Raw genomic sequence first — 13,476 nt, 5'->3', positions numbered from 1 at the left:
TGACAAAACTCAACAGTACACCCTATACACTCACACGGACCCCAGAGCATCGAAGCAGCATCAGCCAAGGCTCATTCTGCTAAGGGCCGTACAGGCATCCAAGAAAGATGGAAATCTCTGCCCAAGAGTTTTCTGTGGTTATCTAACGCAATGCAGAAGTGCTAAATGAGTGGGAAGGAGGAGGAGAAGCAGCAGCAGTACAAGGAAGGCCGTTAGCAGATGTGTGTTGGTTGCAGCACACAGTGTCTGTGCCACCAAACCAGCCCCAAAGCAGGATCGGCACAGAAATAAGAGCATAGCGGAGGCACTGACATCTATAAGCATTGAAAATGGGAAAGTTACTGAATGTAATTGATCTCAGCTAAACCACTGACATACTGTCATATCAATATACCAAGTACCAACCCATCAGTGCTCTTGGAAGAGGGGAGAAAGCCAAGGGTGAGGCACAGGAGACTTGTACAATGTGTTCTTGTATAAGAGGATCCTGTGATGGAACAGCCATTGCATGTTCTTGACTGTGCATCCCTGTCTGTTTCTAAGTACCACAAAATCTCTGTCTTTAAAAAGTCCGTTTTCCAACAAAAGTGACTTTGAACTGGCAACTCTCCTTTACCAGGCCACCCTACAAATACAATGTAATTTATACTGCATACAGATCACAAATCCCAGTGAAGACTTTGCTGTGCTACTAGTTTGAGGCCGAAGGCACTCACCTTGGTGACCATCTCAGCATGTGATAGCTACCAAGATCAGCCTATGAACAGAGAACAGACTGCAGTGGCTGCTCTAAGGCTAAGATGAGTGACAAGCCCCCAGCCTTAAGCATCAACACTGAACAATGCCTCCTCTTGTATCTTTTATAAAATGACCTTTCAGGAATGCAATTTCCAAAGTGACTAGTCTTGCTGGTGACACACAGCTAGGGGAAACAGAGAATTTACAGTGATTAGAATAGATCAGATTTATGGACTAACAAGACAGATGATGCAGTGAAGCAAGGAATGAAATGTAATGAGGCCAAGAAAGAATTAAAGACATGCTATATTCCAGCCTAAACAGCAGTGTACAAATAGACAGGAAATACAATCTAAAACATTCACATAATGTTTAGTAGCATCATAAAGGAAAACCACAAAAGATCTTGCAGCTTTTACAGACTTCATAATACAGAGTAAAAACCAATGGAAGACCGTAAGGCAAGTTAAGAAGTACTGTTGAAACATCTCTATGAAAGACACAAGGAGCCTTTCAATCTCAGGAGCACTCATTGCCTCACTGGAAAACTTGAGACACTGCCAAACAGATTTCCAGAAGGTTCAAACCCAATCCTGGAAGATTTCATAGATATCAGGTTATTTGGGCAACATTAACATTTTTGCAAAATGAAACCTACAGTTATATTAAATCATCCTAAAGCCTGTAGGATCTGATCACCTTTAGGTATGTGACTGGTAAATGCAACAGGGAAAGTGTCTCCCCAAATGAAAAGGTGTAGCAGGGAATAAAACTGGCTTTGAGGAAAACAGGAGTGAGAAGCCGAGTTTGAACTTGTCCCTGAAAAAGCCTTGGCAGTCTTTACTCGTGGCATATTGGAGAAAGTGCTGTGTCAAAGGATATACAGGATTACCAAAACAATATTGCTGGGGGGAATATTGTGATAGATTTTAACGTGAAGAATTTCTTTACAGATAGGAACATCCTTAAGATTGTAAAAATGTTCTTCATGCAGGCTTATACTTCTACTCTGAAAACATTTACATACATGCTTAACTTTACGTGTGCTGACTAATTAAAATCAACTGGGATAATCATGTGTTTCAATTGAACATGCTAAGCATTATAAAAATCAAGTGGATTGTCATGTTGGTATGTTTTCATCTCCCTTTGGTTCACTATATATTTTTTGCAGTTGTATTCAGGGTAATGGGAAGAACTGCAACTAACAGAAAGCAAAGAGACAATGCAAGATTTTAAAATACTGTCAGAAGTAACAAAATTTTTCTAAACTATCCCTTTTACTTGAGAGCACGCATTTTTAAAGGCCCTCTGTACATACAACATTATAAAATATTTCCTCAAACACAGCAACTTATTAGCTGTATTTCTGACTAGTTTCTTAATTGGGCTCAGAAGTAAAATTATCATTCAGATGTTAGTGGTTTTGCTGTTCAACATCTAATCTATTTTGAAAGCTTAAACAAATTCTATAAATATTTAAATTAAATATAATCTGCATTTACTTAGTGATTTTAATTAAGAATTAAGTTGCTGTTCCACTGAAATGTGTAAATGTTTAACGTCAGTGCAGTAGCAGGATAATGTCAGGGCATTTAAGATTCTGTACCATTATTAATACATTTTTCAGTATCTTGCAGGCTGAGTTTAGCACTGTAGTTGAGCTGCTACATGACTACTCAGAATCATCTTTGAAAAAACCCAAAAAACTACAAAAAAATTTGAAAACTTAACTCAATTTTAAACTGCTGTGACTGAGACACAGAACAGGGGTTTACTCAGTTTTGTTCCATTTTTATTTCTACTCTAAGCCCGGTTTCTCCAGACCTTCCTTCCACAAGCAAAACTCTGAGCCTATGACTTTGAGCCCACTGGATTTCTTCTGGGTCTGACGACAGAGCCTCACAGAGATTTATATGGCTTTAGGAAGAAAAGCCACCTATGCTGACTTCATGTTATTCTTTTAAAACAATCGAGTTACAATCCTGTTTAAGACAAATACGTATTCCTTGCGTGAGGGTACGATATCTGAATCCTACCCATGGACACCCCTGGTACTAAGTAAATCCAAGAAGACCAAAGGGTAGCCCGTCCACTGCGGAGCATGTCCGCAGCACACTGAACCCGCGCCAAGGATGCCCGTTTCAGAGCATCCTCCTCAAGCTACGTGTGCGTGCAGGAGGCAGAAACGTCCGTGGTTACTGAACCAGGCTTCACCGGAGGGCACTGTGAGCTACCGGCTCTGTGTGGGAAACACAACCTGATGAGACATGCGATGAAGCTGGCATGCAGCTGTCCACACTGCAAAAGGCAACCCTGCAGAACAGCGCAGTCAAACTGAATGCACCCGCAGCAACCCCTGTGTGTTACTGGATATGGCAAAAACGTGTCTGCTTCCTCTGCAGGAAGGAAGAGCCTAATGCCTGACATTTCCAACCCTACTGTGACACAGCCAGAGAAAAGGCCTCCCATCACAAACATGTCTGAGAAGGAAAAAAATACATAAAAGATGCAAGACACTGGACAGCAACAGATTAAATGCCTGAAGTCCAGGACTGAGAACAAAACCGTTACAGATATTTAATTAGAAAACTAGCTATTAAAGTAGACTGCAGTTGCTTAATAATAGTTTGTCAGTGAACTAATGTAACTGTTGGACAGAAATGGGGACAATACAGTGGTGACAGATCTTGGAAAGAAGTAACTACAGAAGAACAAACTGCAAAGGCTATAAATCTCAGATTCAATTGCAAGCCTTTTTCTCTCTTAGTCCACAAACAATTTAAAATGTTTCTTCTATTCGTTCTAATCTTTGAAAGGTTGACTGTGTAGACTGCAGTTGCATTTTGACCACAATGTAGACACTGCACTGGATAACTTTTTCTCTGCATGGCTCTGCACATTGGTTTGAGGGAGAGAGCCAAAGGTGGGGGGACAGGGTATGCCTGCCCCTTACCCCAGAACTGCTTAAATGTGATTGAAATGGGAATAACAAATAGAACCCAAACAAACAGAATGAAAGAATATTTAAACCCAGTTTCAGTAATACTGGATGTTATTAACTAAAGCAAAGGAAAATTATTTTACAGAAAATGGCTTTCAGTTTTCCTTTGAATGGCTTCATGGCATGTAAGAAGATAGTAAGAAGACAGCTGCATATCTCCAGAGGCCTGATTTAAAACCTCTAATTCATAACCAACAGCATACTTGGTGATCTAGAAAAAAACAACCCACCACAAAACCCCAACCCAACACCCCACAACAGAGAAATTCCCCCACACACATTCACAGGAGGGCAGAAGATTAACTCTCATTTTGATCGTTTGATGAGGATGAGAAAGAGCACAATTTTGACAAACTGCATTTTCTCCAGTGGACACTAAGCAACTCAGAGTAGCACAGACCAAGAGACCATTTTCAACCTGCCATCCATCTCACTTCAATCTGTTATACCGATTCAACTGGTGACATCCGAAGTCCCGAGGTATGAGCACATCGCTGTTTCCTCATTAAAAAGTCAGCATGGGCAATTCTGGATATGTAGATTTTATGGAACACTCTTAGGAAAGAAAACAGAACAGAGCAGAGCAAAGAGTGAACGATTAAGCTTTTTCGCAGCCAGAAAAAGCAGACAATAACATTCTCCACCACACTCGAATTTTCATCCTGTGGAAGTTAGCCCTCGGCTGAAATTAAACTGGGTGCAAAGTGGCAGGTTCTCTGCCAGCAAGGTAGGGTACAGCAAACACATTAAAGTCATAGCAATTCTATACGGCTTCAGCTTTGCACTCTGTCATTTTCCTTTTTACTGCAGTCCTTTGCACAGAGAACGAGATAGATACAAGCACTGCCTTTCACTCTGTCCCTCAAACACTTCTCCTCTGACATTGTCTCCAATTAGCGTTCCTGTTTGTTATCCAGTGTATCACTTTTAATAATTTTAGTGCAGTCAACCAGTTCCTCCCAAAATGAGAGGAAGGTTAATGATGCTCTCTGATACTGTTACGATATGCTTTGCATAAGAAAGGGAATGGATTTCTTAAATAACAGGAGACAACATTCTGTTCCTGAAATGCCTTAGAGCAGAAGACATCCCTTCTTCACCAGTGAGGTTCAACTGGACTGCCCACATTTTACCAGATTAGGAGTTGCTTTCTGTCCCTGATGCACAAGTACCCTGTGGCCAACAGAGAAGTGGCCCAAGTGTCTTTAGCCTTTAGTGTCTACTTTTCTGCAACAGAGAAAAAATTGTCCCCTGAAAAGATGGGGCCAAATCCACCAGTGACAAAGCTATTTGCATTGGTGCACTGCCAGGGTTGTTTTCTCTATTCCCCTAGACCAGATATTCAGCCCAACAGCTCAGGCCATGAACCACATACCACCCCCAGCCCTGGGATTGGGTGGGTGGAGGGAAGGGGAGCTGCTGCTCTGGAGTCAGGAAGGGTGAGAGCGGTGTCAGCTCCCCCCATCACATCCAAAGCAACGCATGCTAAACCCAACTTCAGCATTTAAAGAGCAGAAAACATTAGAGGGAACACTATGCAAAGCAGAGGTATGATCTAAATAGACATTTGACCCAGGAGCCATTGACTGCAGCCAAAACATTTTCATTTAAGTAACCGATGTTAACCCTATTGTATAATCCTAGTTACCTGTTAATCTTCCCCCAAAGAAAAAGACTGATTCTGATTGCCTGGTAACAGTTACCACTGGTTGTGTCATTACAGTAGCTTCAATTTTTTTTATGCTAATAGCAGACCATGGTTAGTAACTATACTTTTTCCTAATTTTTACATTTCTTATTTATTAGATGATTAATTTTACCTGCAATTTGTGTCAAACTGCTCTCGGATCAAAGCTAGAATTCAATTAACAATACAGAAAAAAAGTATTTTAATAGGTGCACTGGCTACAAAAGAAAACATCAAACATGATCTGCATTTAAATGAGAGTCATCATATGAAGAAAATTATCTCCACAGTTAGTGACTTGAGCCAAACGTGGCTGATCATAATACAATCAAAGGGCTAGAAGAGACCTTACCTCACCTATACCTTGCCTAAGACAGGTCTGATGATAGCTGCTCTTCTGAACTAAAACGGTCTGCAATTAAGCATAATTTCATGTGTTTAACCAGAGAATTTCCTGGGTTGTAGCCTTCTTTACATGTTAATAGGAAACATCTAATGCTTAAATATTGGTTTTATGTAAATTTAAGATATTATGATGGGTTTAAATCTTAATATAGAAACGATGAGATGTCATTTTAATTCTGAAGTGGATTATTTAAAATGTTTTGATTTCAAATAGAAATACCAGGTTTACAGAATCACAGAATTGTATAGGTTGGAAAAGACCTTTAAGATCATCGAGTCCAACCGTAAACCTAACACTACCAAGACCACCACTATACCATGTCCCTAAGCACCTCATCCAAACATCCTTTAAGTACCTCCAGGGATGGCGACTCAACCACTTCCCTGGGCAGCCTGTTCCAATGCTTGATAACCCTTTCAGTGAAGTAAAATTTCCTAATATCCAGTCTAAACCTCCCCTGGCGCAACGTGAGGCCATTTCCTCTTGTCCTGTCACTAGTTACTTGGGAGAAGAGACCGATCCCCACCTCTCCACAACCTCCTTTCAGGTAGTTGTAGAGAACGATAAGGTCTCCCCTCAGCCTCCTGTTCTCCAGGCTAAACAACCCCAGTTCCCTCAACCGCTTCTCATAAGACTTCTGCTCCAGACCCTTCAGCAGCTTCGTTGCCCTTCTCTGGATGTGCTCAAGTAACTCAATGTCTCTCTTGTAGTGAGGGACCTAAACTGAACACAGTATTCGAGGTGCAGCCTCACCAGTGCCGAGTACAGCGGGATGATCACGTCCCTACTCCGGCTGGCCTCGCTATTTCTGATACAAGCCAGGATGCTATTGGCCTTCTTGACCACTTGGGCACACTGCTGGCTCATATTCCAGCGGCTATCGACCAACACCTCCAGGTGCTTTTCTGCCGGGCAGCTTTCCAGCCACCCTTCCCCAGGCCTGTAGCGCTGCATGGGGTTGCTGTGGCCCAAGTGTAGGACCTTGCACTGAGCCTTGTTGAACCTCATACAATTGACCTCGGCCCATCCATCCAGCCTGTCCAGGTCCCTCTGTAGAGCCTTCCTACCCTCAAGCAGATCAACACTCCCACACAACTTGGTGTCATCTGCAAACTTACTGAGGGTGCACTCGATCCCCTCGTCCAGATCATTGATAGAGATATTAAACAGAACTGGCCCCAACACAGAGCCCTGGGGAACACCGCTTGTGACCGGCCACCAACTGGAGTAAACTCCATTCACCACCACTCTTTGGGCCTGGCCATCCAGCCAGTTCTTTACCCACCAAAGAGTACACCCGTCCAAGCCATGAGCAGCCAGTTTCTCCAGGAGAATTCTGTGGGAAATCGTGTCAAAGGCTTTACCAAAGTCTAGATAGACAACATCCACAGCCTTCCCCTCATCCACTAGGCAGGTCACCTTGTCATAGGAGATCAGGTTGGTCAAGCAGGACCTGCCTTTCCTAAACCCATGCTGGCTGGGCTTGATCCCTTGGTTATCTTCTACATGCCGTGTGATGGCACTCAGGATGATCTGCTCCATCAGCTTTCCTGGTACCGAGGTCAGGCTGACAGGCCTGTAGTTCCCCGGGTCCTCCTTTCCGCCCTTCTTGTAGATGGGTGTCACATTAGCTAATCTCCAGTCAACTGGGACCTCCCCAGTTAGCCAGGACTGCTGGTAAATGATGGAAAGGGGCTTGGTGAGCACTTCTGCCATTTCCTTCAGTACTCTCGGATGGATCTCATCAGGCCCCATAGACTTGTGAATGTCTAAGTGTACACCAAATGGTCACTAACCATTTCCCCCTGGATTATGGGGGCTCCATTCTGGTCCCCGTCCCTATCTTCCAAGTCGGGTGGACAGGTACCCAGAGAACAATTGGCCCTGCTATTAAAGACTGAGGCAAAGAAGGCATTAAGTACCTCAGCCTTTTCCTCATCCTTTGTCACTGTGTTCCCTCCCCCGTCTACTAAAGGCTGGAGATTCTCCTTGGTTCTCCTTTTGCTGCAAATGTATTTGAAGAAGTATTTTTTGTTGTCTTTTACGGCAGTAGCCAGATTAAGCTCTAGCTCGGCTTTGGCCCTTCTAATTTTCTCCCTGCACAGCCTTTGTAGTCCTCCTGAGTTGCCTGCCCCTTCTTCCAGAAGTTGTAGACTCTCCTCTTTTTCCTGAGTTTGAGCCAGAGCTCTCTAGTCAGCCAGGCCGGTCTTCTTCCCCACCGGCTCGTCTTTCGGCACCTGGGGACAGCCTGCTCTTGTGCCTTTAGGACTTCCTACTTAAAGAATGTCCAGCCTTCCTGGACTCCTTTGCCCTTTAGGGCTGCCTCCCAGGGGACTCTCTCGACCAGTCTCCTAAACAGGCCAAAGTCTGCCCTCCGGAAGTCTAAGGTGGCAGTTCTGCTGACCCCCCTCGTCACTTCTCCAAGTATCAAAAACTCTTATCATTTCGTGATCACTCTGCCCAAGATGGCCTCCAACCATCACATCGCTCACAAGTCCTTCTCTGTTCGTGAACAAGAGGTCCAGCGGGGCACCTTCCCTAGTTGGCTCTCTCACCAGCGGTGTCAGGAAGTTATCTGCCACATGCTCCAGGAACCTCCTAGGCTGTTTCCTCTCTGCTGAATTGTATTTCCAGCAGATATCCAGTAGGTTGAAGTCCCCAACAAGAAAAAGGACTAGCGATTGTGAGGCTTCTCCCAGCTGCTTATAGAATATTTCATCTGCCTCTTCATCCTGGTTGGCTGGTCTGTAACAGACTCCCACCATGATATCTGCCTTGTTGGCCTTCCCCCTGATTCTTACCCATAGACACTCAACCCTATCATCACCATCATTAAGCTCTAAACTATCCAAACACTCCCTAACATACAGAGCCACCCCACCGCCTCTCCTGCCTTGCCAATCCCTCCTGAAGAGTTTATAGCCATCCACCGCCGCACTCCAGTTGTGCGAGTCATCCCACCATGTTTCCATGATGGCAACCATATCATAGTTTTCCTGGTGTACAATGGCTTCCAGCTCCTCCTGCTTGTTGCCCATGCTGCGTGCATTGGTGTAGAGGCACTTCAGCTGGGCTGCCGTTCGTGCCTCCTTCACAGAACACCCCTTGTGTGCTTCGAGGTGTTTCACTGGCATTTCCCTCTGGGCTCCTATTGCCTCAGTATCCCCTAGCTCAACTCTGTACAACTTCAACTATGCCCCAGTGTAACCCACACATCTCAGAGCCACAGGCTGACTGCCCTCGCTAGCACCTGCTCCCTCTCTGTGGCACGTTTAAGTCAAAAAGACCAAAAAAAAAAAAAAACCCAACAAAAAACCCACAACACTTCACGCCCCCTGGAGATGGAACTGATCTGAAGGATGCAATCAACAAGAACGAGCACAGAGCAGATCCAAAAACTTAATCCTCAACGGCACCAAAGCAAAGGGGGCAGAAAATGTAGTCCAGCACCCCCACACAACCAATTCACAGGAGCAAAGGGGTCTTACCCAAAATAGGAGACAGTGTCTGGGCTGAACAGGATGTCGGGCACATCTCAGCTCATCACCAGGCTCAAACACCCACTCCTTCAGTCTCTGTTTTTCATTGGATCCCACTGACCTGCTTGCCAAAGTGGGAAAACTCTCCACGTGTTACTTGCCCTGGCGATTTTGCCACGTCAGTTTTGCTCAGCATCACAAATTTGACCCATGCCAGTCTCAGGAGGGTCCAGATGCTCAGCAAGGCTCACTCCCACACACCAGGATGTCATCGCTGTAGCTGTCAGTGAAGCCCGTAGGCCAGCAGATGCAGGGCAGCCCAGGAGAGAGCTCCTCACAGCCCCATCCAGCAAAGCACTCCCCCTGCTAAGGTCTGAGCATGCAAACCATCCCACAAACCTGCTGGTGGGCTCGCCCACGTGCCCAGCTGAACCCAAGCCCTGTGACAAAGACGGTCTGTGAGCTCAGCTCCCTGGTGCTATGGCCATGGTGCAGGCAGCTGCAGTCCTGCAAGGTTTGGCTTAAGCTTTGAGCTTTAGTTCAAACAGGAATTAATTCAGGGAAGCCCTTAAAGATCCCTCTTGGCTTTAGGATCTCTTAAAGCAAGCATAAATCACTAGCCTTTTGTCTTGGTGCCAGGCTTTATACTTACTTTGTGTTACCATGGATAACTGCCAAAAGGGAAGAGAGAGGAACTCAAGTCCATTATCCATACTTTATTTTTTCATGATCTTCCCAGAAGTCATTGCCCACAATGTTCTGATGCATCTTTGCAGTCCTCATCCAAGTCGCTGAAAGCCCTTGCTGCAGCCCTGGTATATCTACAGCTTTTAATCCTGGGTGACAGCAGTGCAGGCAGCAAAAAGAGAGCTGAACCTCGAAACAGTATCACTGGGAAGAACAAATTCCATGTTAGCTTGCTCTTTTCTTCACAGAATGACACGCACTGTCCAAGCTGCAGACATCATATAAGGTACCAATTCTGAATGTACGCAAAATGGAGGAAGTGGCATTTCTATCAGCAGGAAACATTTGGGTTGAATTTAAGACAACTGTTTAGGAATGATCAAGTGTACTTATCCCAAGAGTTCATAGTCTAGTTTTGTCACCATCTAAAATTTACTGAGCCATTTCTACTAAAATGCTTATTTCTGTCCCTTCAGGTGGGACTCACCAAAATAATTGGCCGAGTGCTCACAGAGGGGTGAAGAAACACACACCAGGGCCTCCGTTACAGCCACTGCCTTCGCAAAATGCTTATTTAATGTTTAAAGACTATGAGGCTACACTTTGCACTGTTAGCTTTAAGACTTAGCCTACCTAAGACAGGAAAAGTGCAGCTTATTTCATTTAGTTATTAGTCTTTCAAGACAGTCTCAAGTAAGTTCTTTAAGAACACTAAGCAATAGCAACTAATATATCTGAGTCACTGGGCTGGCTTGGTTTTAGATGTTAAGGGGTTCTCTGTGGATTTTCCCATTTATTAGTCTTTTTTTTCAGATTAGAACATTATTTTTATAATTACAGTTGTGAAACAAATATCTTATGAGGGTTTTCCCCTTTAATGTAGGGTTCCAAAGTGATTTACATTGAAAATTATGAAGCCTTAAAACTTGAGTTTCCTCTGGGAAATAGTGTCACTGCAAGGTCAGTACCAATGAATAATATTTAAAACTCATGGAAATACATTTCTTGTGGGGCAGCCAAAACGCTGCAGTCCCTAATGACTCATGCCACAGGACTAAGAACTGAGCAGCTGCAACTTCCAGCAAAGTTTTGAACATCATCAATTTGGGAATTAAAAACTCTCCTAAACCCATTGTGGCCAAGACTCAGAGTGAGAGCATGATGGGCATCTTTTTCCCTGAAATGTGCCATTACCTTCCATATGATTTGCTCATATAAAACTCTGCTTTCTATGTTTTAAGATTCCTGAAATCCTTTTACATGAATTGCATGTAATTGAGATAAATACAGTAAAAAAGCATCACAGAACTCATTTACTTTTCCCAATCATTTTCTAATGAATAATTTTGCAGGCACATAGTATCCACTCCGCAGCATGGGCCACTCAAATGCAGTGTTTGAACAGCCACAATCCAGCACTTTGAAAAGCCATCACCCCAGTCCCCACGCCTGGATTCTAAAATACGATGTTTATTTAAAGGTTTTGCACAATTTCAGGAGCTGCACAATGCCACACAGATAAACTGTATTGCAGAGGAAATTGAGCCAGGGAAAGGGCAGGTGCTGGGGAAAAAGGCCTGGCTCCACACAACTTCTACCATGTCATACTGAACGCTGCATATGCTTGGCAGGTTCATTGGTGCAAAAAAGGAATTAAGAGCAGCCTTAAGAGCCATAGGACGTAGGACCTACCTAATGCTTGAATTTTACTTCTGGATTTACTGATGTTGTAAATGTCCACATCATTATAAGTCTCACAAAACTCATACTCTGTAATCAAACAACCAAGTGGAAATTTCAATTTTCGTAATATTGGGAACAGGGGGGAGGAGGTTATTCCCCATGGCTGAGAACCAACAACTGAAAATAATAGGATCCTAAAATGAATAAAACTTACAGAAGTAGTTAAAAGAACCATTAAAAATCCCTCAATGTAAAGGTGCTGAGTCATGGTTTTTTGAGTGTGTGCCAAGACTGCACTGCTCAGAAAACAGATGAACTCTTTAAATCAGAAGATCTTTCATAACTCTTCTGAAAATAATTTTTATTTCAATTCACTTGATAAGATTCCCACTATGGACAATTGAGAATCACACATCCAATCCTACACTACGTTATGATGAATCTGGTCCTACCTAATTCCTGGTCAGAATCCCTAATGGACATGAAATATTATACAAGGAGATAAATTAAACATGAAGATTATTTATTTCCATAATACATTTTAAATATGTATTTACTTGTATGTGATGAAACTTTTATTGTTTTTGCTTGGGAGATAAAAAGGACAGGATGCCTAGTGTTAAAATTAATTTTCTAAATGGACTTTAATGAACCTTGTCAAATCTCTTGATGCAGCTTTCTTACTTTTAAAGACCACTCAGTCCCTGTCTAAAGAATGAGCCTGCATTAAGATTTAAAGGTCTCCCTTTTAGTGGTGGGGCTGTGCATGCTGAGTCTTAACTTCAACAAGAGGCAAAATATTTTTCTTTTCAAAATTAAGAAGAGTCAACACATTAGCCAAATGGAATGACTTTACATTATTTTAGACAATGTAAATAATTTATTTACGTTATTTCATTTGTGAGGGAAAGCACTTAGGAAAAAGAAAAAAACCCCAAACAACCAAAACACTGCCAGTTGTTGGCAGATTAAAAGCAATAGCAAATTCTACATTCCAGAGGTACTTTTTTCCCTAAAGTTGCCCCTTGGAATTATTGTTTTTGCTTTTCAAAAAGAGGTCACATTTTGACTAGTCTGCTGTGACCAAGGTTACGACAAATGCCTTAAAACTGGCAGTACATTTATGCTATTCACGTTGCCAGGAAAGTCATTACCGGATTTTTTTTTTTTTAATGCAAACATTACTATAGCAAAGAAATATTTTGTGTGATTCAAGTAGAAAACAGTTTCAGGCTACACTGAAAGTTTGCATATGCCAGTGTCAGTGAAGGCAAAGAGGAGAGTGTCGATGTGCTCCTCTCTCAACTGCGCTCTTCTTGGTTCGGTCTCTCCTCCAGGCTGCAATGGGTCCCTAAGCACCGCAGCAGGGCTCCCATAATAGCCCCAAATATTCTTAACGATAAGGCAGACATTGCTTCCTAGTTTCACAGGCCTTTTGGAAACACTTTCTTCTTAATGTCGACCTTTTCCTCTTTTATACATCTCTTCCTTTTGCCTCAAGGAGGCTTTTATAGCCACTACACCTTGTATTATGGATCTGAAATGCCAAATCAGGCTACAACATTGCAATGAATTATTCCCATCAGTCCCATATTACAGACTCAGGAATTCAGATTGCTATCATTGTCAGTAGCTCCAAAATTAATGAATATAGTTTATGAGGAACCCTCAGTTCAATTTCATTACCTTACACCAAACTTGAGACAGGGAAAACCACAGCTTCAATCCAGAAAACAGTGTACTATGCATCAAGTTACAGGAGCACTCCTAATCTGAGGTTGGGCAACCACTT

At 43.1% G+C, this 13,476-nt stretch overlaps 1 protein-coding gene across 16 annotated transcripts in view; it reads right to left on the bottom strand.

Annotated features, from left to right (window-relative positions):
• HTR2C (5-hydroxytryptamine receptor 2C) overlaps positions 1-13,476 on the bottom strand; it is a 181,895-nt gene that overhangs the window by 84,453 nt on the left and 83,966 nt on the right. The window contains exon 3 of one of the 16 annotated variants that reach the window (XM_075513023.1): positions 9,967-10,205. The exons of the other annotated variants lie outside the window; for them this stretch is intronic. The gene's annotated coding sequence lies outside the window, so the exon portion shown is untranslated. The remainder of the gene's footprint in view (positions 1-9,966; positions 10,206-13,476) is intronic. 16 annotated transcript variants of the gene reach the window in all.

The sequence above is a fragment of the Mycteria americana genome, chromosome 10, assembly GCF_035582795.1.
Source record: "Mycteria americana isolate JAX WOST 10 ecotype Jacksonville Zoo and Gardens chromosome 10, USCA_MyAme_1.0, whole genome shotgun sequence".
NCBI lineage: Eukaryota > Metazoa > Chordata > Aves > Ciconiiformes > Ciconiidae > Mycteria > Mycteria americana.
This window is presented reverse-complemented; position numbering and strand designations above follow the sequence as displayed.